This window comes from Epinephelus lanceolatus, chromosome 13 (assembly GCF_041903045.1).
Source record: "Epinephelus lanceolatus isolate andai-2023 chromosome 13, ASM4190304v1, whole genome shotgun sequence".
In the NCBI taxonomy this organism is placed as follows: domain Eukaryota; kingdom Metazoa; phylum Chordata; class Actinopteri; order Perciformes; family Serranidae; genus Epinephelus; species Epinephelus lanceolatus.
In genome coordinates, this window is record NC_135746.1 from 34,689,584 (window position 1) to 34,701,703 (window position 12,120).

The following is a 12,120-nucleotide window of genomic DNA, read 5'->3' on the forward strand; positions in this document are numbered from 1 at the left end:
CCACCATCTGCTTACAGGACTGACCTCATTTCATGCAGTGTTGATACCATAGCTGTGACTTCAGCCCTCACTAATGATATCCTGTCTTTGTAGTTCCCCACCTGACTGAGCTTACTTTCAATTGGCAGATGAGAGAATGGTACATTTGGGTGCTTCCATATGGTTTTGCTCTGCTACTTTCACCCACGCATGCATCCCCACCCCAGCCCCCAACCCAACACACACACATAGGTACATACACACAATCAATCAAAGACACATGTCTTTGATTGTGTGTAGACACACTACCGCATCAAGAAGTTACAAGCCATTATATAACCTTCACACCTCTGTGCCCTACTAATACCAAGGATATCCTGTCCAGTGGATGAGCTACATGTCTAACAATGTACCCCCTTTATTGACTGGCCACCTGGGGTTGTTAAATGTAAGCAACTGTGCACTGTATCTTTGTGTCCCAGGCTCTTGTGTACTACAGAAAGCGTCAGTAAAAACAAAATGAATATGCATACGATCAATGTGCGAGGCAGCTGGCACACAGGTTTTAAAGCAATCGTATTAACATTTTATGGCTGTGACTTTTTGTATTGTGTGCTAGTGCTATAACAAGTTTACAAGGATGGTTGGAGCTGGTTGGGAGACTCACAGTTTCACTTGACCCAGCATGGACCTGCTACAGTCCAAAATGAGAGACAGTATAGGGACATATAGTATATTGTGTGAGACATTCATAGTCAAGATTTCCAGTGACCACATGTTCTAAGCCCACTGTATCATTTTGTGGGTATTTGATTGTGCTGTGTGAGTACTGAAGGAATACTTCAATCATTCAGTCCATGTTTAGTTGAATTTGTGAAGAAAACTGTTTTTCTCGCATGCCCCCGCAGTGAACGAAGAATCCAAAAACTGAAAGAATTTGAGTAAAAGCGGGCCACATTTAACAACAGAAAACTATATCAAAACATGTTTGGAAACTCTCACAGAACTCGTGCAGTACAAGTCTCATTTGTCCAGTCGTATGTGTAGTATTTGCCAAACACATGAATTTGCACTTCAACATTGCTATCTAAAACCCTTCCATATACGAGTAGTGTACCTGCCAGCACTCAAAAGCATGCACATAGCCACACGTGCTACTCATCCGTTCTTGAGCTTGTTCAACACATTGTCACTCAGACCTCATCACATGTAAATGTTTTGTCATGGACTTTCCACAACCATATATGACGTGCAAGGAACCCTGGGTGCATTGGTTGCTGATGCTCTGGGACACAGTGTCAAGATCTGCCTGTTACATGCATGGTCTTCTTTCAAAATACACTTATATTTTCACAGGAAATTTTTTTTTTATATATAGTTTATAGGGCGGCATGGTGTAGTAGTGGTTAGCACTGTCGCCTCATAGCAAGAGGGTTCCTGGTTTGATCCCGGGAGGGGGCCCCTATGTGTGGAGTTTGTATGTTCCCCCCATGTCAGTGTTGGTTTTCTACAGGTACTCCGGCTTCCTCCCACAGTCCAAAGACATGCAGGTTAATTGGTGACTCTAAATTGTCCGTAGGTGTGAATGTGAGTGTGAATGGTTGTCTGTCTCTATGTGTCAGCCCTGTGATAGTCTGGCAACCTGTCCAGGGTGTACCCTGCTGGGGTAGGCTCTAGCCCCTCGCGACCCGAAGGGGATAAGCGGTTACAAAAATGGATGGATATAATTTCTCTCAGATGTCATGCAATACATCAGGACAACCTGCAGTTTGACTTTTTTTCCCTTCAACAACAAACACATATGGTTGGGTTTAGGAATAAAGAACAGGGTTTGGCTGTATAATCCTTTGGGATGTGAGCACCGCTCTCACAGGTGAAAGTCGATGTTTGTTGGACCCATCCACCACCAGTCCTGCCCACCCTATTAAAACTTTCGCTGCCTTATTTTTTGCTCTTGCTCTGCTGCAGTCCCCCTGATGCCACCGCCATTAAAGGAAATGGCCACTTTAGAATGAAAATACAGACAGTACTTACCGACAAGACAAGAAGTCCAGTGTAGTTTTTTAATCCACAGAAATCGTTTGGGGTATTGGAGGCCATTTCCTTTAAACTATAACGGTGACCAGCTGCGTATCATGCCGATCGTTAAAGGACAGCTGTTTTTGGAGGTTTTTGGTGTCTGACGCCAAAAGTCACTGCTCAAGTGCCAGATTTTGACAACTTTGGAGTGAGACCAGGTTGGCTTGTTTCAAATAGTTTTGAAATAGTTTTAAAAGTTTTAAATTATGAAGAGTTTTAAATCGTAAGGTTGTAGTGTAAATGCATGTGTTTGGGAAGTACTGATAGCCTGAGTGTCAGACTGAAGCTCCCAGAACCTTCAGTTTGACATGGCTTCCATTGAAGGCGATTTACACGGGGGAGGGAATTTGATTTTTTCCCTAACCAATCAGTAGAGATCAACGACTCACCCAGAATCTGACGTCATTAGTATCCATGCCTCGGGGGTGCCGAAAACAAGCGAGCATTGCCCGTTTAAAATGTCTCCATCGTCGTGCACGCCCAGCTGCATCGCCGTTAAATCCAGTTTAGCAGCTTCCTTAATTTGGTCCTCCATTAACGCGAGTAGTGGCGAAATACCTTGATAGCATCGTTAATGTGGTCTGTAGGATCTGTAGCGGTCGCCATTGTTGCTATCCTCACCAGTTCCCCACCGGCGTACAGCTTGACATCAGCGTTTCGCTGATTGACTAATCGCTAGACCCGCCCCCACCTCTGGCGTTCATTGGTCCGTCCATCGTTTGGACAAGATAAATCGCAAATTCAGTGAAGTATGCCAGACCAGAGATGCAAGCCTACTCAGTTGAGTGGGCGGGGTCTATGGTCTGGAACCAGGCTAAAGTACTGAGCAAACAACTGGATAAATGAAACTTGGACTGTACTGCGCGAGTTGTGTAAGAGTTTGTAAACAGATGTTTTGATGCAGCTTTGCTGTTACTTTTATTCGTCAAGAATTTTCTCTCTTTTTAGTTTCTTCGTTCACCATGAGACATGCAAGAAAAACAAAGTTTTCTTCACAAATTCAACCTACCATGGGGTGTGTGTTATACAATACAATATACAAATGATGATTCTGTGGATGACGTATTCCTTTAATAGCCAAATTATTGCACTGATTTTCACTGATCATTTTCTTTCAGTATATGTAATGGGCTCTCGCTGCATTTTCAAATTATCTTAACTGCCTCTGGCAATTGTTTCTTTGGAAGCCATGGGGGAAAGATGTCATAAAACTTCCTTCAAACTGTCAGTGTAATGCACGATAATCTTGCAGTGAGTGCTCTGTGGTGTGTTTGTCAATGCTCGCCAATGTACTGCCAGCAAACCATTCTGGTCACCACGCTGTATTGTCTTATTGTGCACATCTTTTCTTCAGCACATCTTTCTACTGTAGAATCATTCTGTGGTGCAGGATTAGAGGGTTGTGGCTGAATTTCAGAGTTTACTCGAATTACTACCTATGTTAAACTGAAATAACGCAGTATGTCAAATGTATACGAAGTTACACACAAAAGTTGTTTTGTTGGTGAACCTTGTGAGTTGCAGTGGAACTGAATTTTGTAACCTCACCTCTGTTTAGTGTTGCTGTTGTCCCTCGCTTCATATGATCTAGCTGCTAGGTGTTTTAAATCAACTAAACTTCACAGCACTTCACAGAAACCCCGCTGCCAACTAGCGTTTTGGTTGTGTAACTACAGATTGACATAGACACACCACCGCACACAAGTATAAATGCTCACAACGGCGTAGACGATGTACGTAGGTTACAGAGCCGGCTCTGCGTAGAGCTGATGCGCAAGTATAAATCCCGCTTTACTTGTTGCCTCTAAAATGTCATGCTTGTTTTGTGAGTGGTGCAAGAGGAAATGTCACAAGATCTTTGAAATCAAAGTATCCATTTGGGGGCATTACTGTTATGTGATCAGAAAATTTTATAGTAGCCTACAGCCATTAGATTATGAGGTATCTTTTGGATAGTGTTAACTTTTTGAACCCGAGGAAGGCTCACTTAGTGTCTAAAATGGAAAGAGTTCATGTTGTGTGATGCATAAATGTGTTCAGTAACATTAGAGGTGATCTGTGCCATTAGATTTTGATACTTCTAGTGTACATATGGAAATATTGCTGCAGCTGTGGCACTGGAGGAGAAATTAGGAGTTAGCATTTGTCATTTGTAAATATCCTTTAGTGACAATGAACATCTACACCAAATTTCATGGTAGTTAGTCTGGTAGCTGTTGAGCTGCCTTGCTCTGGACCGCTGTGTAGCACAGAAACACTGCTATCACCCTCCTCAGGCCCCAGAGCCAGAGGAGCAGAAATCTGCGTTGTTGTGGCAATGCAAAACACCACCTGTTTTTGAATATGAGCTGTAAAAAAATTAAATTATAGCTGTGATATGTTTAGTGTGTTTGCAGTGCTTTCTAGATAGTAAATGTACATGGACAAAGAACAATACTGTAGAAGCACACACACACACACACACACACACACACACACACACGAGTATGACATATGGTCAGTGATGTCTTCCAGCTAGTCTTGCATTGTTCTCGATCGCCTCTGGTAACTTATTGTTTCAACCTGTTGAGTTTCTCGCCAGGACTCTCTGATCTCAAGTGCTGAAACATGTGTTGTGGTTGTTGCATGATTCTGGCTTGCAGGTACTTTCAAATCATTCCCAAATCTCCAAAGAAATTAATTTCATGTTGTTTTGAAAAAAGAACTTCCTGTGAGTAAAGAGAAACAAAGACGAAAAGTAATGGGCTTCATAACGTTTGGAAAAAGAACTTCCTGGAAGGGAGGAGAGAAACAGACAGAGCAAAAAACTGAGGAGGTGTGTTTTATTGCTGCGCTACAATACAAAAGTCTTAAAAATAACCACTTTTTTGGTGAGATCATTTATTTTCAATTTTGGGTTTGAAGGAGGGGGGATGAAATACAGCACCAGTTTATAGAAAGAGGCATACCTATTGAGTTACACTTAATCAAACATTGTTTGAAAGTGCAGTAAAATTCATGCTTTGGCAGTCTAGGATGCTTAATACCCACTTGGCCAACTCCGAAACATATTTACCCATTAGGCTAAAAAATAAATCTGCCGAGGTCAGCAGTAATGCCGCTCTTTTTTTTCTTCTTCTTCTTCTGGGTCTTTTTTGTCCTGCTAGACTTCAATATTAATCAAGTAATGAGAGAGAACAACAACTATAAAACCAATGTCCAAGTTCTCCATCCAATGGAAAATGTTTGTTCTTTCCAAACATTCTGTGTTCCAGCTCCACAGCACAGTCGAGTATGCAGCCTCTTACCTGCTCTGAAACCACACACACACACACACACACACACACACAGAGCGGCTAGGTTTAGGTATTAGTCAGGAATGCTTTGGTTCCACTGAACACATTTAAAATGCCAAACAACTCTACATGTCACAGAATTTACAGGAAACCAGGATGAATTATTTTCAGGTTAGGGTGAAAGGTCAGTTATAAAGTCCTGGCCACTTATAATTGTTATCATTGTTCAGTACTCTTGTATGTTAAAGAAGGCGATCATTCTTGCTCAGATCTACATTCACTGTAATGTTCTTTGGCAATGTTATACTCAGCACTCCGTCATGATGTGATGTCAGCTGTAAAGGTTAACGGCTTCATAGCTGCCTTACTGAGCTGCTATATGAGGTTTGATCTGCCCCTAGAGGACGGTGGTTTTTCTGCAACATGGGGGAATATGAAAGAGGTTTTTTTTAATAAAATAATTTACTTTTTTTTTTTTTTTTTAATTCATCACCATGTTGGAGAAAATAATAAACTTCTGGTGTTGTCTGGTTGTCTTGTCGTTGCTGGTTTCAATGATGTAGTGTTCCTCAGGTGTACCAGCAGAGATGTTAAAGGGACAACTCAACCCAAAATCAAAAATACATATTTCTCCCCTTACCTGTAGTGCTGTTTATCAGTCTAGATTGTTTTGGTGTGAGTTACAGAGTGTTGGACATACCGGCCGTAGAGATGTCTGCCTTCTCTTGAATATAATAGAACTAGATGGCTTATTTGTGGTTTGAAAGACTTCTGCATTGGCACCCCTACTGTGTCCACAGACTGACCTCATTCAAACTAATAAGGGGGCTGATTTTCAAATAATTAGGTATCAGATCAATAAAAACACTTTATGAGTATTTAACTTCTCATCCATATGCATCTGAAACTTGAATGGAGATTGCCTAACCCGACTGCATGACAATTGTTAGCAAAGATGCACATATCAATGCCTGAATCCAGCACAAATTAAAAACCAATACATGTATCAATCACATTCAGTTAACCCTTTAACACCCACCCACATGGAGACACCATATTTGAAGCTTCCAGTTGTATGTCCTGCTTTGCATTGTGCCTGAATTAGTGAGTCCAGTTCATTATCAGCACATATATATCATAGTCATAGTCACGTTTGATAGTACTAGCAGTCCCAGAAATTTCTACACAGTGATAGAAAATGCAGGGCCAAGCCTTTCTCTCACTCTCTCACCCTCTCCACCTTAGGAGCAAACATGGTGGTAGTGCGAGGAGGTCGAGATGGATGGCATGTGTGACACTGGAGGCTTGTGTTCGCATCAGGTCTCTAGATTAAGTGTGTAGGACTCAGGGGCATCGTTTGGCAGAAATGGTCTATTATAATTATTGCTATGTTTTCATTAGGGGTAGTGTTGTCTCAAACCAAACCCGGCCGTTGGAAATGATGACCGCAGCTGTTAGCTAGTTAGCAAACTAGCATTAGCATTCGCGTTATTGTTCGAGATACCAAATCATTACAGACTGCTAAATTAACCCAATAAACATACTGCTGGCTTATATCCGACAACAGTATAGTGGTGCTTAGTGCAAAAAACACATGTATATTTGTACAATGCAGCAACGTTCACGGTCGCACAGTCCTCAGCCGCTATTTCCAGTTTGAAAAGTGGTCCCTCCCCTTCTACTACGTAGCCAAGATGGCAACCATTGAGGGTGTGTCCATAGTTCCACACTCAACTTCTTGACCGTTTTGAGTGCACCATCCGGGTACTCATAGTGCACTGCATTTTCCCATACTCCTCAGTGTGAATGCACGTATGCACTCAAAATATTAAGTGTAAGTACAGAAGTACGCAATATGAGACACAGCATAAGAATTGTTGTGTTTTGTTACCTTAGAATGAGCTGTATATATCTACGTGGGGTCCTCTTCCTGAGTATGCCATGTTGTTTTACAGTAGCCCAAAATGTGGACAAATCAAACATTAGCTCTAGATAATGCCATTTGTGTTTTTGTGTCAGCTACTTTAGTTCTCCTATCAGGGGTAGGCAACCTGCAGCTCTGGAGCTCTTAAGCCGCTCTCCAATGGCTCCCTGTGGCTTTGTCCAAAAATTAGGCTACATGGAAATGAATCAACATTTTCATTTTCATTTGTCATTGTCATAGGCCTAAAGTAATTCTTATATTCTCAAACTGTAGAAATGTTTAATCTATAAGCCTACAACAAATTTAAAAAAAGTTTTAACATTTCGTCAACTAAAATGTGAGTCGTAATGATGTCTACTGCCTGGTGCCTTTTCTCTGAATTTGGAGGACATTAAGAGCAATGGCTTGTCTTAAGTCTCTTTTGCAAAGCTAGCCATTAATTCCAAATCCAGAACGGAAAAGTCTTGGAGAGTCTTGCATGGATAGATTTGTTTACTGTCACTGCAAGGTACCAAACATTCATGAATACTTTACTGCGAAGCAGCCACCTAATGGTTAACCATATCATTAGACCTATATGTTGATTAGCTAATTTAGACTTAATAAGGCTGTGTTACCTTTATTATAATGCTCAAATATATTTTTGCAAATCCAGACTGATTTAATTAATTTTTTTGGACCAAAAATGGCTCTTCTCGTAGTAAAGGTTGCTGACCCCTGTCCTGCATGCTTGCTGCATGGGAGACGTTTCAGTTCTGCAACTTCACCACTAGATGCCACTAAATCCTACACACTGGACCTTTAACTGTGACCACAATCTTCCCTTAACATTGACAAAGTTTATTTTACCTAAACCTAACCAAAAGAAAATGTGTCACATTAGGAAATACTTATAGGAATCATTTTTACATTGATTTGTAAGTTTTGTCTGTTTTGAGAGACATTCACAAAACAGCCAGGGCATTAGATCTGAAAACACTTTGGTTTGATTTGGTGAAGCAGGTGAGGTTGGGGTTGACTACAAATGCGGGGTGTACCAAAGTGAGCAATTTCCAAATTCTATCAATAATGACTGGCTTAGGAGAAAAAAAACCACGAGGCCAGTGTTGAAGGCAAACACGCATCTATAAATACATATTATTTTAATTGCCATTTCCATTATAATTATGCAGTACACAATGTCATATGCATGTAATTATTGTGTCTACATGTCTCTATAAAGTTAAGCTGAATTATTTTTTCAGTTTGAAGAATTATGAACTGTAGTTTATGTTCAATAAGCATTCCTTTTATTTTCACTTTTTTGTCTAGAATTCTACTGAAACTTGCATCAGTGTGTTTTTTGTTTAATACAATCATCGTCCCAATTTATATTCAATTAGGAAGTGTATTTACTCTGCAGATAAAAGGGTGTTACCAGTACCACTGTATACTATCAGGACTGTTTATCTTGTGCTTTATGAAATGAATGTGTCACCTGGGTGGTTGTAATGCGCTCTGATTCCCGCTCTTCCATAATCTCCCCTGTGTCCGAGTTAAAGAATGTCCTAATTACAGCCATTTTAAAGGAGCGGGTGACGTCTTTTGATGTAATATTACCCTCCAATCCAATTAGCCCAACACTTGTCAACCTCACTCAGCAGTCATGGCTACTAGCCTGAAAGTTAGGCCCAGCCACTTACTGCTTCTTTCAAATTCAGCACGGCCTGCCTCTACTGAGTCACTACACCGGTCTAACCCTCTCTATCTGCTTAAGTTTTATTTAGGTGTGAATGAGGTTTTGTGAGGAGGCTTGTATAAATGTCTCTGCCCGGCATTCATTTACTGCAGACTAACTTTCAGACAGTGAAAGGAAGAGAGCTTACCCACACCTACTTCTGTCCTCGGGGAAAATCTGTGGATTGTAAGGTCCAAAATTAAGGACAATGGAAATAAAAATAATTATAGTGATGATGATAATTACGCCAGCTGAACAGCTACAAAACTTTTAATGTGAAACAGATAGAGGAAGTGAACAAGGAGTTTTTATTAAGAGCAAACAGCATAAATGGAAACAGACCAGTTAACAGAGAGGGATCTTACAAAAGTATGATCAGATATACTTATATACATATGACTGGGAGGAATTCAGAATCGCAGCCTGCCTCTATTATCCTGTCACAAATAAATGCCCCGGTTTTATCTAAAGTGCAGTGAAGGTAAATAAAGGCTTCAGCCAGTATCTAACAATTTACTGTGTGACCTCAGATATTTGAGTTTTACTTGGTTGTGAAATGTAACATTGCATCAGTCAGGAAAAACATCTCTAATAAACCCACCTGAGTTGTATCCACCAGGATCCTCCATCATTAGGGATCAACATGATGTTAGAGCAAGCTGACAGGTTTAGTAGTACTAAAAGCAGACAGGCAGGACTAACTTTAATTGTACTTACAGAGGACAGGCTGTATAAAGCACTGGCAGACAGATTGTTTACAGCAGAACTGGTAGCACACTGGTTCAGATTAACAGCAACCAGGTTTTGCAGTGAGTAAAGGATTCCATCTAGTGGCAAAGTGGTGACATACACTTTCATAAATGTTTTTACGAACAGTAAAGAGGACCTGTTCTGCTAGTTTTCAGGTTCATACTTGTATTTGGGCTTTGGAACATGTTTACATGCTTTCATGTTCAATGTATTTTCCTTTATCTTTCCTTATTTTCACCTCTACTGCCTGCCTGAATATACCAGATATTTACCCTGTCTGACAGCGCATTCCAGTATCCATACTACCCATTACATAGTATGTCAAATGCAGTATACAAAAAATACCAGAATGTTCTACTACATTCAGTTTGATTTGCAGTATGTAAGTCAGCATGCATTTCTGGCTATTCTGACTCACAATCCACTGTGCAGTGGACATTATGTGATATTGACTAAGCAGCAAACATATGGCAGCTTGACAGCTGTTTGACAGCTGATTGACAGAAGTCAGAAGTCACAATGATAGATAACAGCACATTCAAGTAACTGAAGACCAAACAGAAGTAATAGGATCATTGATTGTTTAAGTGAACAAAATAATCATAAATATTAAAAACAACAAAAAGACATACAGCTATAAAAATAACAATGACAGAGAACTGCAGATGTAATTTCACTGTTGCACATATAATGTGTTAGATGTGTTACAATCTGTGCAGTTGTAACTTTGAAGTTAAACTGCATACATCACAAAGTAACAACAGCAGAGCTCTCTGGGTTGATCTCAGTCTCTAGCAAACTCAGTAAGAGAGGGTCCACCAGGAATGAGTCCTAAAATCCAGAAATGAGTTAACTTTTTAGAGCTTCCAGTTCCCTCATCCCAAAGTTAGTGGGGGTTTTTGAATGGGTTTTGGTGAATTTTGAAGCTTCTATGTGTCTTACAAAAGGCGGTTGCTAACAAGTGGCTGAATGAGACTACAGAACTGTAAAGCTGTGTTGAACACAGCTTTACAGTCTTGTTATGGTGGTGATGTTCGGTCATATGACCATAGTGCAGTTTGCTCATAGCCTAATATTAGCTTTTTACTTCTGGCCATGGCATTCAGACTTAATAATCATGGAAGTGGCGTTCATTTGTGAAGATTATCTTCCATCCATCCATCCATTTTTGTATCCACTTATCCTCTTGAGGGTCACGAGGGGGCTGGAGCCAATCCCAGCTGACATTGGGCGAGAGGTGGGGTACGCCCTGGACAGGTCACCAGACGGACAATTTAGAGTCACCAATCAACCTATCCCCAACCTGCATGTCTTTGGACTGTGTACCTGGAGAAACCCCACGCTGACCACGCTTTTCAGCAAAATTGCTGAAAATAATTCAAGGTCAAATGGAAAAAAAGTTTTGATGAGGGGGCCAGGGTGACGCTGACTTCTGTGTCAGCCTTAAGAAAAACATCCTTGTCATCATCCTTGGAGCACTCTGTTGCTGCAGGGGAATGAATTTAAAGGGGTATAGTGGCACGCTCTGCCATGAAAAACCACCATTAAAAGTTTCTAAACAAAAATCTGCACAACTAGACATCAGGAATCACCAGCAGAACTATCATCCAAAATCAGGGAGAAATGAACAGCGTCGGCAAACAAGATTAAATATTTCCCTGATATTAGCATGTAGCTACATGTAGCAGTGTAAACCCTTGCAGTAGTGTACTTGGAACAGATGACCATATAAAGAAATCTATCAGGTTTTTGCTCACAGGGATTACTTTTACATACCTTTAACTCATTAAATGCAATCATCATTACAGAAGATACAACATAACTTAAACCCCCCTTTGAATTTAAATATTGTGGTAAGGTGAAAGGTGCATGGACTTCATCAGCCACCATGCTCAGCAGTGTTGACAGCAGACAGGTTCAGTAAACAATAGCTGAACAACAAGGTTGGAGCAACAGGTGTCGTCACCAGACGCCTGCTGAGTCAGTCCACCAGACTGAAAGGATGATAATGGAGGGGCAGTATGTTAACACTTGTACTGACAGCAAACAGTAGAGTTAGCATAAGCTTTCCAACTATTGCAGCAGACAGGTTCAGTAGACGCAGGATTTATGCACATATGTCTTTTTGATTTACAAAAAAAGACCAGGAGTAACATAGCTGTGTTTCTTTATTAGGCTTTTCACACAGCTCTTAGCCCCAGGCAAAAAAAGTGCTCACACTGGCACAGTCCTGAGACATTCCAAGTGGACTGACACTGTTTTTTGGTGTTGTTTGTTTTGTTTTGGCCTGTAAACAAGTGGGCAGTTTTTGCAATAAACTTAATTTAGTTACATCTTTTGCTGGCATGCAACTTTTTTTGTATTTTATTTTGTTAGAATTTCACACATTGTACATC